At 44.5% G+C, this 14,631-nt stretch overlaps 1 protein-coding gene across 11 annotated transcripts in view; it reads left to right on the forward strand.

Moving 5' to 3' along the window:
* RTEL1 (regulator of telomere elongation helicase 1) overlaps nt 1-14,631 on the forward strand; it is a 441,366-nt gene that overhangs the window by 311,408 nt on the left and 115,327 nt on the right. The window lies entirely within an intron of this gene.

The following is a 14,631-nucleotide window of genomic DNA, read 5'->3' on the forward strand; positions in this document are numbered from 1 at the left end:
GGCCCTAGACTACAATACATACACTACACAATACATACATAGACATATGACTATGGCAGGCATTAGATTGTGAGCCCCTCTGAACGACAGTCACTGGCAAGACTTTATACTCTCTTATTATATGTTAAAAACATAATTCTGTATATTGTCTCATACTCGGCATGTCACAGACCTATGTTTGTCCTCTAGAATACATTTTTATAATAATAATCCTAACATTTGTAAATTGCTTTTCTCCTGTTGGACTCAAAGCGCTCAAGAGCTGCAGCCACTGGGACGCGCTCAAGAGGCCCAAGGACTCCTTACTGAATAGGTACTGACCCTAGCCAGGATTCAAACTCTGGTCTCCCAAGTCAAAGGCAGAGCCCTTTAAAGAGACTCTGAAGCGAGAATAAATCTCGCTTCAGAGCTCATAAATAGCAGGGGCACGTGTGCCCCTGCTAAAACGCCGCTATCCCGCGGCTAAACGGGGGTCCCTTCACCCCCAACCCACCCCCCGCAAAAGTGTGTCGTGAAAAGGTCGCTGGCTGTCTCTTCCTGGAGGCAGGGCTAACGGCTGCAGCCCTGCCTCCAGTCGCGTCTGTCAGCGGCGCATCGCCGCCTCTCCCCCGCCCCTCTCAGTGAAGGAAGACTGAGAGGGGCGGGGGAGAGGCGGAGATACGCGCTGACAGACGCGCGTGGGGCAGGGCTGCGGCGGTTAGCCCTGCCCCAACCAGGAAGCGCTCCCCCGGTGTATCGAGGGGGATTTGGGGGTGAAGGGACCCCCGTTAAGCCGCGCTATAGCGGCGTTTTAGCAGGGGCATACATGCCCCTGCTATTTATGAGGTCTGAAGCGAGATTTATTCTCGCTTCAGACTCTCTTTAAACAGTACACTTTGCAGCCACTAATAAAAAAAATCAGATTGGCTCCAGCAGCTCTTTCCTGCATTAGGGATTGTGTATTTGTCATAGCGCAGTGGTTCTGTTTTAACCACTCTACCCCCGCCCGTACGAATTTCTCCGTCCCTTTTTCCATCCTTTAACCCCCAGGGACGGAGAAATCCGTACTTTCCGCGTTCCCGACGCTGTCCGCGCTCCCGCTCGTAAACACGCCGCCCGCCGCTAGTAATTACGCCGCCACCCGCTCGCCCGGAGATCAATGAACGGGAAAATCCATTCCCGTTCGTTGATCTAAGCCCCGCAATGATCCGCTGCTCTCCGATGGGCAGCGCGATCATTGTGAAAAAAAACTCACGTGTCCAGCCTCCTTATACTTCCTTCCGGACGCTTGGAGGTCACATTAGACAAAAAGTTACTGTTGCCATCTTGTGGCCAAATAGTAAAACTACATCCTAAACATTTTTCAAACACAAATGAATTAGTTATACACAAAAAATTAACTCATTACCTCCCACACTCCACATTTTTTTTTTTTTGTAATGAAAAAAAAATTAAAAAATTTTCAATTAAAAAAAATACATAAATAGTTACCTTAGGGACTGAACTTTTTAAATATTTATGTCAGGAGGGTACAACACTGTTACTTTATAAACTATGGGCTTGTAATTAGGGATGGACGCAAAACTGAAAAAATGCACCTTTATTTCCAAATAAAATATTGGCGCCAAACATTGTGATAGGGACATAATTTAAATGGTTTTATAACCGGGACAAAAGGGCAAATAAATTTCATGGGTTTTAATTACAGTAGCATGCATTATTTAAAAACTATAATGGCCGAAAACTGAAAAATAATTATTTATTTCCCACATTTTTCCTATTTTCCCATTAAAACACATTTAGAATAAAATAATTTTTGGCATAATGTCCCACCTAAAGAAAGCCTAATTGGTGGCGGAAAAAACAAAATATAGTTCATTTCATTGTGATAAGTAATGATAAAGTTATAGACGAATGAATGGAAGGAGCGCTGAAAGGTGAAAATTGCTCTGGTGCTCAAGTGGTAAAACCCCTCAGTGGTGAAGTGGTTAAGGATAACCAGAAATAATCAGCTGAAAATGCTTTCTCAGTCTGTGAACATAACTATGAGGAAATGCAAATGTGTGAAACCCTGAACAGTTCCTGATAGTACAGCAGTCATAAGAACAATGTGTGTTGTTTTTGGCCTGCAAGGCTGGTCCCCTGGCTAGAATCGTTCATAAATCACTGTGCTGGAATAGTGAGGCAGATCAGGGTTTTTCTTATCAGGTCTTTCCTCAGTTGCATAATAATTTTTGGTTAGGAATGGTATGATTTTACAGGCAGAATGTAATACTGTCAGCTGTACACCCACAATACAGGTCTAAGGGCCCACCATGTGGCAGTGCTCAATCCTCCCATGGTGCACTGCTCCAGGGTTTAAAAGGTTTCTGACCTCCGAACCAAAGCTACAGCTGAATAATCGCCTTGCGACCCAGGAAGGTGAATCCCGATGTCCCACGACGACAAACCTGGTCCATCTTCCAGGTGGCGGGTGTAGGCGACGTCACTCGACGGGCACGAATGAGCATTCAATTGTTTTTTGGGGGGAGGGGCAAGCTTGGAATAGATAACGCAGAGGTATGGGGAACCAGCATGTCAGTACCTCTATGGTTTCCTTGGGGTTGGGTGTGCTTTAAAGGACAACTGTAATGAGAGGGATACGGAGGCTGCCATATTTATTTCCTGTTAGGCAATACCAGTTGCCTGGCAGCCCTGCTGATCCTCTGCTTCAAATACTTTTATCCATAACCCTGACCAAGCATGCAGCATATCAGGTGTTTCTGACATTATTATCAGATCTGACAAGATTAGCTGCATGCTTGTTTCTGGTGTGATTCAGACACCACTGTGTCGGTATGCCACGGGAGTTGCTTACCAGCTTTTACACCGCGACCATCGAATCCATCCTCTGCTGTGCTGCTCCATCATCGTCTGGTATGCAGGAGCAACCGCTAGGGACAAATATAAACTTCACAGAGTGATAAACGCAGCAGAGAAGATCATTGGCGCCCACCTGCCTTTGCTCGATCTCCTCTACTCTATGAGAATGAAGGCAAGGGCCTCCAAGATTTTACTTGACCCCTCCCACTCGGGCAGACGTTACTTTGAGCTCCTACCATTGGGACGCCGTTTCAGATCCATCCCCTCCAAAACCACCAGGCGCATGAACACCTTCTTCCCTCAAGCGGTTCTCCTGATGAACTCATTGAACTTAAGACCCCCCCCTTCACCCACCAGGTCTCCAACACTGAGACACTCTAGCCCTCAGGGCAAATCTTCCACACAGCTGTAAACTATGTCCCTCCCAAGACTCAAACTTGTGTTGCTTTATATATTTGCCTTGCGTTGTTATATGTTCCTGAACTGCCAGTTTGCCATGTGAACCACAAGCAATTCCGGGCACACCAAATGGTGTACTTGGCGATAATAAAGATGATTCTGATTCTGTATTAATGTGAATATTTTAAAAAAATTTTTTTATAATAACCTGAAGTTTAAATTGGTTATTGAATGATTTGGGTCAATACTTGCCTATTGAGGTTGATGACAAGGTTTTGTCTATAGTTCATTCCCTTTAAGGTCCCTGTTTACCCATAAATAAGACTTGCATCTTAAAAAGGGACACATAAGGGGATCACTTCTACATATTTTAGTATGTGAACTTGACTAGACCCATTGGTCAAGTTTCTCTTGGGTAATTTGTTTCATTATTATCAGACCTGACAAGATTAGTAGAGATGGCCTGAACGGTTTGCCGGCGGACAGTTCCCGACGAATTCCTACTGTCCCCGGCGAACATTTGGCGTGTTCGATTCGCCCCCTATACATCATCATTGAGCTAAACTTTTGACCCTTACTTCACAGTCAGCAGACACATGGCAGCCAATCAGCTATCACCACCTCCTGGACCCCCCACCCCCATTAAAAAGCAGTTACAGTGGCCACATTGGATTAGTTCTCTGCTGACTGTTAGTGAGAGCAAGGTTAGACTTGCTGCAGTAATGGTAGGGAAAGCATTAGCTAAGCCTGTGTTCTTGTTCCTCACTGAATACTTTCTGAAACCACCCCAAATAGCCCCTTTGAGGGCTAGTGCATCAGTCTCCTGTTTTTAAATTTTGTGTGTGACACTCCACAGCCCACTGATACCCATAGCTGTGCACACTACTGCTGTTGCACATTAAGTTGCAGGCACAGTACCACTACAGTGCATTAGTTTAGACTGTATTCTGATAGTACTATTGCATTTCTCTGTGTGTGACACTCCACGGCCCACTGATACCCACAGCTGTGCACAGTACTACTGCTTTTGTAACAAGCATAGTACCACTCCAGTGCATTATGTTTCACTGTATTCTGACAGTACTATTGCATTTCTGGGTGTGTGACACTCCACAGCCCACCGACACCTAGAGCTGTGCACCCATAGCTGTGTTCTGAATGTAATGTGATTTCTGCCCTTTAGGGATTATAACCCGACTCTGCATCAACTCTTCAACAATCAACAATTTTTGGCGGGAATTTTGCCATGGATCCCCCTCCGGCATGCCACAGTCCAGGTGTTACACCCCTTGAAACACATTTTCCATCACTTTTGTAGCCAGAAAGAGTCCCTGTAAGTTTTAAAATTTGCCTGCCCATTGAGGTCTATGGTTTGCATGTTCGCGAACATTTGCAGAAGTTCACAAAATTTGATGTTCGGCCATCTCTAAAGATTAGCTGCATGCTTGTTTCTGGTGTGATTCAGACACTACTGCAGCCAAATAGATCAGTAGGGCTGCCAGGCAACTGGCATTTTTTAAAAGTAAATAAACATGACAGCCTCCATGTACATCTAACTTTAGTTGTCCTTTAAGGGATACCTGAAGTGAGAAGAATATGGAGGATGCCATATTTATTTCCTTTAAAACAGTAACAGTTCCCTGGCATCCTACTGACCTCTCTAGCTTCTGATTAGCATATTTGTTCAGGGTCTATAGCTGTAAGTATTAGAGGCAGAGGACATCAGCAGGGCAGCCAAGCAATGGGGATTGTTTAAAAGGAAATGCATATGGCCGCCTCTATATCAGAGTAGTGCTTTTCCATCGCTGCTAGATTTAGGTGCAGCCAGCGCCACCATAGACTGTAATAGGAATCACATCATACAGCGCTCGGTGAGTAACGTCGGCGCCGTCCGAGGACGGAGCCGAAGTTGCTTAAAAAACACAATAATTCGTCCTCCAGCAATCGCTGGAAGCCGAATTATATCATTCCCCCACTATCCATGGCAGCCTGGAGGGGGAATAGTAATTAATACGGCTCGGACTAGTGCAGAAGCAGGATCATCCATATACCGGCTGTATCCTGCGAGCAAGTCTACCGGCGCCGATTACAAATGTATGCCCTCTATATCCGCCTCAGTTCAGGTGCCCTTTAATTCCACTATAGACTAGGAAACAAAGGAAACCTTTTTAATTGAAATAATGTATTTAAAAGTATTTTATATGGCTTACAATGAGCAGTGTTTTTATAATGTAAAACGCCCCATCACATTGATTGGATTGTTCACCTACTGGGGTTTAAATGAACCTGTGTTCTGTTACTGTTAGTTGCAAATTGTACCCGCCCCTTCACCCCTCACTTAGCTGCTTCTATTATCCTCGATCACTGGACAGACCATGAAAGGCCCATATGCAATTCATTTTTTCTCCTGAGTTTCTCCTAGGTGATATTTTCAAAATTGTCAATAAAATGCCCTTTAAACCACCAACAAAAAACCAAATAATTAAAATAATTGCAATAGTACTTTTTTACCTACCGTTTGGTATTTTTTGCATTGCAAAGTTCTGAAAAGTTATTTTACATTGAAGATGAAAAATTACCTCCTAGGAGAAAACTCAGGTGAAAAAGTGAATTGCATATGGCCCCTTGTGTGCATTGCAGCTTTAACCTCCCTGGCGGTTTATTTATTTTGCCAGGGAGGCTGCAATGTGTTTTTTTTTTTAATTAAAAAAAAAATATTTCATGCAGCCAACTGAAAGTTGGCTGCATGAAAGCCCACTAGAGGGCGCTCCTGATGCGTACTTTCGATCGCCTCCGGCAATCGAAAGTAACAAGATAGGCCGCAATGAGCGGCCTATCTTGTTTCGCTTTCCTCGTCGCCATGGCGACGAGCGGAGTGACGTCATGGACGTCAGTCAACGTCCTGACGTCAGAGCCGCCCGATCCAGCCCCTAGCGCTGGCCGGAACTGTTTGTTCCGGCTGCGCTGGGCTCGGGCGGCTGGGGGGACCCTCTTTCGCCACTGCACGCGGCGGATCGCCGTGGAGCGGCGGCGATCGGGCAGCACACGCGGCTGGCAAAGTGCCAGCTGCGTGTGCTGCTTTTTTCAGAACCGAAATCGGCCCAGCAGGGCCTGAGCGGCGACCTCCGGCGGCATACCCCGAGCTCAGCTCTGGATTACCGCCAAGGAGGTTAAGGACAAGGGATGGCTGAGAGAAGCAGCTTATCAGTCTTGATATAGCAGAAGGTGTGAAAAAAAAAATCTTAGGCCATGATATATATTATTTCAGTAGCGTAAATGCTGTTTTCTGCAATCTTTCAATGCAAATAGTAAACAAGATAAAAAAAAGATTACTTTCAATAACTGTTATATCTAGAACAGTGTTTCTCAATATAATTTTGGAATGTACCACTTGTTGAAGTCGTCGGGGGCTTCTGTGAGCTTTCTAGATTCTTAGCCAAGACAGTCCTTAAAAGGAACCCCAGGTGTGAGACCTATGGAAGCTGCCATATTTATTTTCTTTTAAACAATACCAGTTGCCTGGCAGCCCTGTTGATCTTTCTGGTCAGTAGAGTCTAAAGGGGCCCATACACTGGTCGATTTCAGCCATCGATCATTTCTGTCAAATCGATCGCACATCGATTTTATCAAATCGATCGATTTGTGGCCGATTTCGATCGATTTGATCTATCTGACGGATGAAAAATCTAGGTCGATGGCCCATAGAGTTGCATTCGATCTAATAATAATAATGGCAGTATTTGTATAGCGCTTTTCTCCTGTCGGACTCAAAGCGCTTGTGAGGCAGCCACTAGAGCGCACTCAGTAGGCAGTAGCAGTGTTAAGGAGACTTGCCCGAGAAACTCCTTACTGAAATAGGTGCTGGCTTACTGAACAGGCAGAGCCGAGATTTGAACCCAGGTCTCCTGTGTCAGAGGCAGAGCCCTTAACCATTAAACTATCCAGCCACTGCTAATGGTGCAGTAATGCATTTAGAATGATTTCCAATAGATTTCATCCTGAAATCTATTAGAAATCTGTTCCTAGTGTGTGACACACATCAGATAGATTCCTGTCATATTCGACTTGACAGGCATCTGACAGAAATCTATCTGATGGTCGAATCTGCTGAAAATCTATCAGTGTATGGCCACCTTTAATCATACCCCTGAAACAAGCATGCAGCTAATCTTGTCAGATTTGTCATAGACATCTGATCTGCATGCATGTTCAGAGTCTATGGTTTACAGTATTGGAGGCAGAGCATCTGTAGGACAGCCAGGCCCTTATACTGTACCATGCAGTATAAGGAAGTCTTGCCTTGAACTCCTTACTGAATAGGTACTGACATTAGCCAGGATTCGAACCCTGGTCTATTATGTCAAAGGCAGTAACCAGTACACTATCCAGCCACTGCTATGTCTGCTTCCATGAAAGCAGGAAGTAGACACACTGCAGATTTATTGCAGGATTTGTATCATCTGTAACAAAGAAATGTTTTTTTAAGGGGTATTATGCCGTTGCTTATCTTTTATAACAGAGAGGAAGTTCTGAGGGTAGGCTTATAGGAACGACCGGTACTTTACAGGGAGTGCGCGTAAGTTAGCAGTGCACACTACGAGCAGGAGTGCTGAGTGGGCTTATAGTACCGGCCGCTCCTGTAAGCCCACCCTCAGATGGGGATTTTTTAATTTGCGCTGCTTTAAAAGCGCAGCTTAGTGAATTAAGCCCAATATCACTCATTACAAGCCCTTATTTGCAAAAAATAACAGTATTATACCCTCATGACATACGTATTAAAAGTAATTGATTCCCTAAGGTAATTATCTATGGGTTTTTTTTGTTTGTTTTTTTCAAATGTCAATTTTTTTTTCAAGTGTTTTATTTTAGTAACTATGGGAGGAGGGAGGTAAGGGGTTAATTAATGGGGGATTTATTTATTTTCTTTTAATGTATGTACGTGTCTTTTTACTTTTTGGGCACTAGATATCCCCCCACTTTAATCCTTTGTACTGTTCACAGTACACAGGAAGTGTTGAGTGTGTGTTTTTACTTTCACTTTGTCTCACTGATGCTGGTGATCATCGATTACAGGCATTTTGATCAGCTTTTGAAACTCATGTTCCCATTCACCGATCAGTGTACTAATGGGCGCTGACGAGAGCGTGTGCGGGAGCGCTCCTGAGCAAGCGCGGTGGAGGTAGGTACAGCTACACCATTCCAGCTAAGATGAAGGCTCAAGAGGCGTAGATATACTATCACTGCTCCGTCAGCTGGTAAAAGTTCACAGTTTTTTGCGATAGTGGCGTTTAAACGCTTCCTGCCAGGGCCCCCTTCTTGGAAAGGAGCAGGTAAAGTTTTACTGTTTGCAAAACTGCGCTTGCTCATCCCTATGCCCCTGAGTTAAAGACTAAATTACTCAGGCGATTTGGCTTTAAATCGGGTGATTCCCTGCTGGTGGTGTGACGAGTCTGTGACACACCTGTGTTAAGTAATTACTGTGGTTTCAGAAGTGTTGACATTTTTTTTAAGCTCTCGTAGTTTATGATGCGTCACTTTGACTTATTAATAGTTTGATGTTTAACTCAACCTGAATCAGCAGCTTTTTTCACCCTCGTTCTGTGTTTCTTTCCCTCCAGACATTAGAAGCATGTGATTTTCATTTGGGTAAAGAGTAATTGTTTCACTAGTGAGGAGGAAACTCCTAGTCAGAGTATCTGGGTGCTGACTTTATGAGTTGTTAATTTAGTGAGCAAGCAAACTTCCCAAAGTTTATTGTACATGCTATTCGGTTGTTTACCTTGGAGGCCCATAACCATTATAAGTCTAACTGGCATTTAAGAAGAATGCTATTTAAGGTGCGTACACACGCACTACTGTGATGAACGACGGGTCCGTCAGACCCTCCCGCTGGGCAGGCGTTCTGCCGACAGTAGAGTGTATGAACAGTCTGTCGGTAAGACTGATAAGGCTGTTTTCAGTCTGCCACCTTTTCAGTGTGCCACCCAATCAATCGACAGAACCACACACCTATACTTCTTTTCTACGGTCCAAAATTTGATTAATTGTGGCCTTAAAAGCATCCCAGGTGATTTGTGGTGAGGCCGTCCGTTCATTATTATCCCAGTAATTTTGGATGGCAGTAGAGATTGCCTCACCTATGTCTTTATCCCGTATCCATTTGGGGTGAAGCTTCCAGAGAGCTTTATTTTTATAAGCGCCAAAAGGGCAGGAGATTTCAAGAGGGGCGTGGTCGGAGAGTCCACTGGGCAGGTATTGGGCTGATTGTATGTCGCACACCTATACTTGAGCTTGGCTGGTGCTGGAGACCCGTTGCAGCAAACAATCCAGAAATCGACAAAGGCATCTGCACATAGACTTCAGGAACAACTCATTTTTATTGTTTCTTATGCACTCACATAGGACATCAAAAAGTCGTCTAAGCCGATGATCATTTCGGAGTCAATAAGATCCCCTTTGTCAAGGCATGAGCAGACTGACATATATAAAGATAAGTGTGACTCCCACCATATATACTGCAACAATGGACCAACACCCAAACTGTTATTCCAGGTAACACCCCCATTCAGGCATCCTGTCACTTAAAATGACTTTTCAAAGCAATTGGCTAAATGATCAGAGAGCCTACCTTATGCCGACCATCCGCTGCTGTCTGTTCGCTCTGTCAATTGCCTGAAATTGTGCATTTTAAAGGGAATCTGAAGTGAGAATGGATATGGAGGCTGCCATATTTATTTCCATTTAAACAATACCAGTTGCCTGGCAGTCCTGTTGATTTGCTGCCTCTAATACTTTTAGCCACAGACCGTAAACAAGCACATGGCTGGTGTTTCTGACTGAAGTCTAACTGGATTAGCTGCATACTTGTTTCAGGTGTGTGATTCTGTTGGAATGTGTATTCAGCAACAACAGTCTATATGTCGTGGATATGGGCCTTACCACACCCAGAATAACAAAAGATTTTTACAGCAAACATTTTTTTCAGCAATATGGCGCAACATCATTTAACGAAAATTTGTTAAATTAAGTTTATGACCATGGCTGTGGAGTTGGAGTCGGAGGTAGAACAACTTTTGGGTACCTGGAGGCGGTGGTTACATAAATTAAGGGCCCTTTTACACTTAAAGGGAACCAGAGACGCCGGACATGGAAAAAGAAAAAAGATTTCATACATACCTGGGGCTTCTTCCAGCCCCATAAGCCTGGATCGCTGCCACGCCGCCATCCTCCGCTTCCTGGATCCGCCGGTACCGGGTCCCGTGTACTTCCGGCGGACGCGGCCAATTGTCCGCATGATCAGGGGATCCCTCCATATCCTTACGCGTGCGGCTGCGCAGTATGCAGTCGCACGCGTAAGGGTATGCTGGGAGCCCCTGTGATGCGGACAATTGGCTGCGTGCTGACGCCGATTGGCCGAAACTACGGGACCCGGAACCGGCGGATACAGGAAGCGGAGGATGGCGTCTTTCACACTTAACGTATTTTAACTGAAATCTTTTTCACAATGCACTGCTATGGAAAAAACACGTAGCAACGCTACTAACGCACACTAATGCACACCAACTGAATACGTGTAAACGGGGCCTTAGGAGTCAGAAGATTTTTGTACCCACTCGTGGAGTCGGAGTCGAAGAAAACTTGGGTATCGTCTGAGTTGGAGCAATCTTGGGTGTTCATTTTTTAACGACCGCCATGCTGGATTAAATTGCGGTGGATTTTTATGATCATCATTGACTTTTTCAGGTTTTGCAGTGAACGTGCAAATGATCATTTACATGATTGTTCATTTACGATGGTGCCAACGACGCCTGCAGATTCAGCTAGATGGATCGGGGAACGATTGTTCGTAGGTGAAGAGATCCCCAATTTTTCTGGCCATGGGTACACTCTACATTATTGCACATGAAGAAGCTACGTTATAATAGCTTTGAAATAGATTTAAATGCTTCTGCAGTCAGAGAGATCAGCAGGACTGCCAGGCAACTAAACTCTGGCATAACATTCAATAAAAACATGTTTTCCTACTTTTTATTGCCCATACAGTTATCATGTTTGCTTTTGCTTATTGTGGTTCGTTTACAAATGACAGGTTCCCAAAGTACAGTTTATCTGCTCTGCAAGCTGCCATTGTATTTTATTGCATGATTGCTGTATTTATAGTATCATGTAGACAGTGAAGATGTGTCTTCTGTGCAGGGGTGCTCCGATACCCCTTTTTAAAATCCGAATTGATTCGGATCCGGATACCCAGATATCCGGATCCAAATCGGATATCCGAGTCCGAACTTTTGGGTATCTGAGTAGCATCGGATATCCGAACCCAATAACCGGTCGGATTCGGATATCCGAAGAGAAAGCCGGAAGTGGCCTTTAAAATGCTTCCAAACTGTTTTGGAAGGTTAAAAAAATCTCTCCCTCCCTCTCTCTCTCCCTCCGAAAGGGATTTTAGCCATTGAAGGCCTCTGCTCGGATATCCTTACTAACTATCCGCCCGGATTTCGGATTTTCACAGAAATCCGAATTTGCTCGGATAGTGCTATTCGTATTTACACAGGTATCTGGAATACAGTCCAAAGTTCGGATAGTGGAAAAAAGTTCGGATTATCTGGGTAGTTTGGAAACCCAAATATTGGATGAGCACCACTGCTTCTGTGTACACTTTCTGTCTTGTGTTCATACCACTGTTAGAAATGTTTACTAATAGTGGCAGATAAGGAAACAAACAAGGTAATGTAACCACGTCTTCAACTTCGGATTCGGCTTTAACGTAAACTTGAAGGGAAAAAAAGTGTGAAGGAGGGGTGGTATTTACTTCGGGAGGGGGAAGCCTCTGGATCCTAAAGAGGGAGAGCAGAGGGGATCCAGCGCTTGGGAGCAGCTTTCCTTAGGCTGTGCTGGAAATAGTGTACCCGAACTGGCTCTGCTATTTCTATTGAAGCCTGAGTGAAAAGCCACTAGTGTACCTGTGCAGGCTGGCCACTGCTGCTGTTATTGTTTATGTACGTTTGCGGGTCCCAGGGATGGAACGAGCTGCCTGAGGAAGACGGTGGACTCATTAGAATCTATAGCTTACATGTCAAACTACGTCCCGCAGGCCAAATCTGGCCCTCGGAACCAAAAAATTTGGCCCCCATGCGGTTTCCCCACTGTGCGTTATGTTTGGCCCACTCTAGACCTCCAGGGAAGCTGTATTGGAGGTGAAGCCCTAGATCACCAGGGAAGCCATATTGGGGAGGGAGGGGGAAAGCACTAAACACCAGGCAACTGTATAGGGAAGGGTGGGGCCACTAGACACCAGGGATTTTTATAGGGGAGAGAGGAGGACCACTAGACACAGGAACTGTATAGAGTTGGAGGTGAGGCATTAGATTCCAGGGAACTTTTTAAGGTGGCCAGTAGACATTGAGGTTGGCCCTCAACTTGGTCCCAGTGTTCAATTTCGGCCCACTTTGTATGTATTTGACACCCCTGATCTAGAGGCTTACCCCAATGAGGTAAGCATCTGATTATTTATGTATTTTTATTTTTTTTTAATTGCAGGTATACTTTGCAGTGGCCACTAACGATCCAATCTTTTTCATCCAATTTTACCAAATCTATGTAGTATAAGGGTAAATTTGGTGAAGATATTGATTGGATAATTTAGGCAGCCCCTTATGTTACGCAGAAATGGTAAGATTGGATTATTAGTGGCCACCAATAAGCTTCCCACTAAAGAAGAAACTGCTGTGTTTCACTGTTTGAATGCTGTTCTGCTACAATTTTACTTCTCTTGTAGCAGAATTTATGCTATAAAGTATCTTTTAGAGCAAAGCAGAAATGCTGAGTTTAAAGAGACACTGAAGCGAAAAAAAAATTATGATATTATGATTTGTATGCGTAGTACAGCTAAGAAATAAAACATTAAGATCAGATACATCAGTCTAATTGTTTCCAGTACAGGTAGAGTTAAGAAACTCCAGTTGTTATCTCTATGCAAAAAAGCCATTAATCTCTACGACTTTCAAAGTTGTGGAGAGGGCTGACTTCTGACTTTTATTATCTCATCTGTAAGTAAACAAATGTCTTTTTCTCTGCCAGAGGAGAGGTCATTAGTTCACAGACTGCTCTGAAAGAATCATTTTAAATGCTGAGTGTTGTGTAATCTGCACATATTAGAGAATGATGCAATGTTAGAAAAACACACTATATACCTGAAAATAAAAATATGAGAATATTTTCTTTGCTGCTAATCTTCTAGTAATTATTCATATTACACAACCAATTCACTATATCATATTTTTTTTTTCGCTTCAGTGTCTCTTTAATATGACTTTAACCCGTTGGCATCTTCAAACGAAATATTTTGTTTGAAGATGCACACTACTTGTAACCTCATCCGGCAGAACTTGTTGTTCTGCCTAATAAGATCATGCCGAGCGGGCAGCAGGGAGTAGCCATAGTTACCTGTTCCGCATGCTGGACCGGTTTCCTCTCTTCCTCCACCCATGGAAGTGTGGCACTGCAATTCCGTCATCCTCTTATGACCACATTATTACATGTTATTACATGTGATCCGTGCTCAGAAGATGGTGGTGGTGCAGCGCCACCCAGTGGTGGAAGATTAGTGATGCAAGAGACTCTTCTATTACGCCTCTTCCATCACTCGGTAGCGCTGCACCACTGACACTATCCTCTGAGCACCGATCACATGTAATAATTTGATCGGAATTCAGAAGAGGATACTGGGAGTGCAGCACTGCGAGTGGATGAAGAGAGGAAGCCTGTGCAGCATCAGGTAACTATAAAACTGCTCCCTGCCGCCCGCTCTGCATAAGCTGACCAGGCTGGGGAAGGAAACTTCCCCAGCGGCAGAAAAGAAAATTCCCTGTAATCCATGTCGGGGTCCCTGACGCTCTTCCGAGCCAGCTTGCCCCGCAGTACTGCAGCCCACCACCAGGGGGCGTTGCCTCTTCTGAGCCACCCTGCTTCGCAGTATCGCCACCAGGGGGGCACCGCCTCTTCCGAGCCAGCCTGCCCTGCAGTACCGCTACCAGGGAGTGCCGCCTCTTCCGAGCCCCCTGCCCCGCAGTACCCCCACTGGGGGTGGCGCCTCTTGCGAGCTAGGAGGTTACAAGGAAATAAATATGACTACCTCTATATGCCTCTCACTTCAGGTGTCCTTTAAGTTATTTGATAGTATTATTTGATAGGGGGATGCTTTTATTTAGTGTCCCTTGGAATTCTTCTGCAACTGTTCATTTTTAACAATTTTGTGTCTTTATTATTAAGGTTCCAGGTTCAAGCAGGATTCTGAAGTATCCTTTGGGCAGCCCAGTTTTCACACTTGTTGCCACCCCTCTACCCTCTCAACAAATGTTTTAATAAGACTTTGGTAGGGGCATTAGACAA

This window comes from Hyperolius riggenbachi, chromosome 12 (genome assembly GCF_040937935.1).
Source record: "Hyperolius riggenbachi isolate aHypRig1 chromosome 12, aHypRig1.pri, whole genome shotgun sequence".
Lineage (NCBI taxonomy): Eukaryota > Metazoa > Chordata > Amphibia > Anura > Hyperoliidae > Hyperolius > Hyperolius riggenbachi.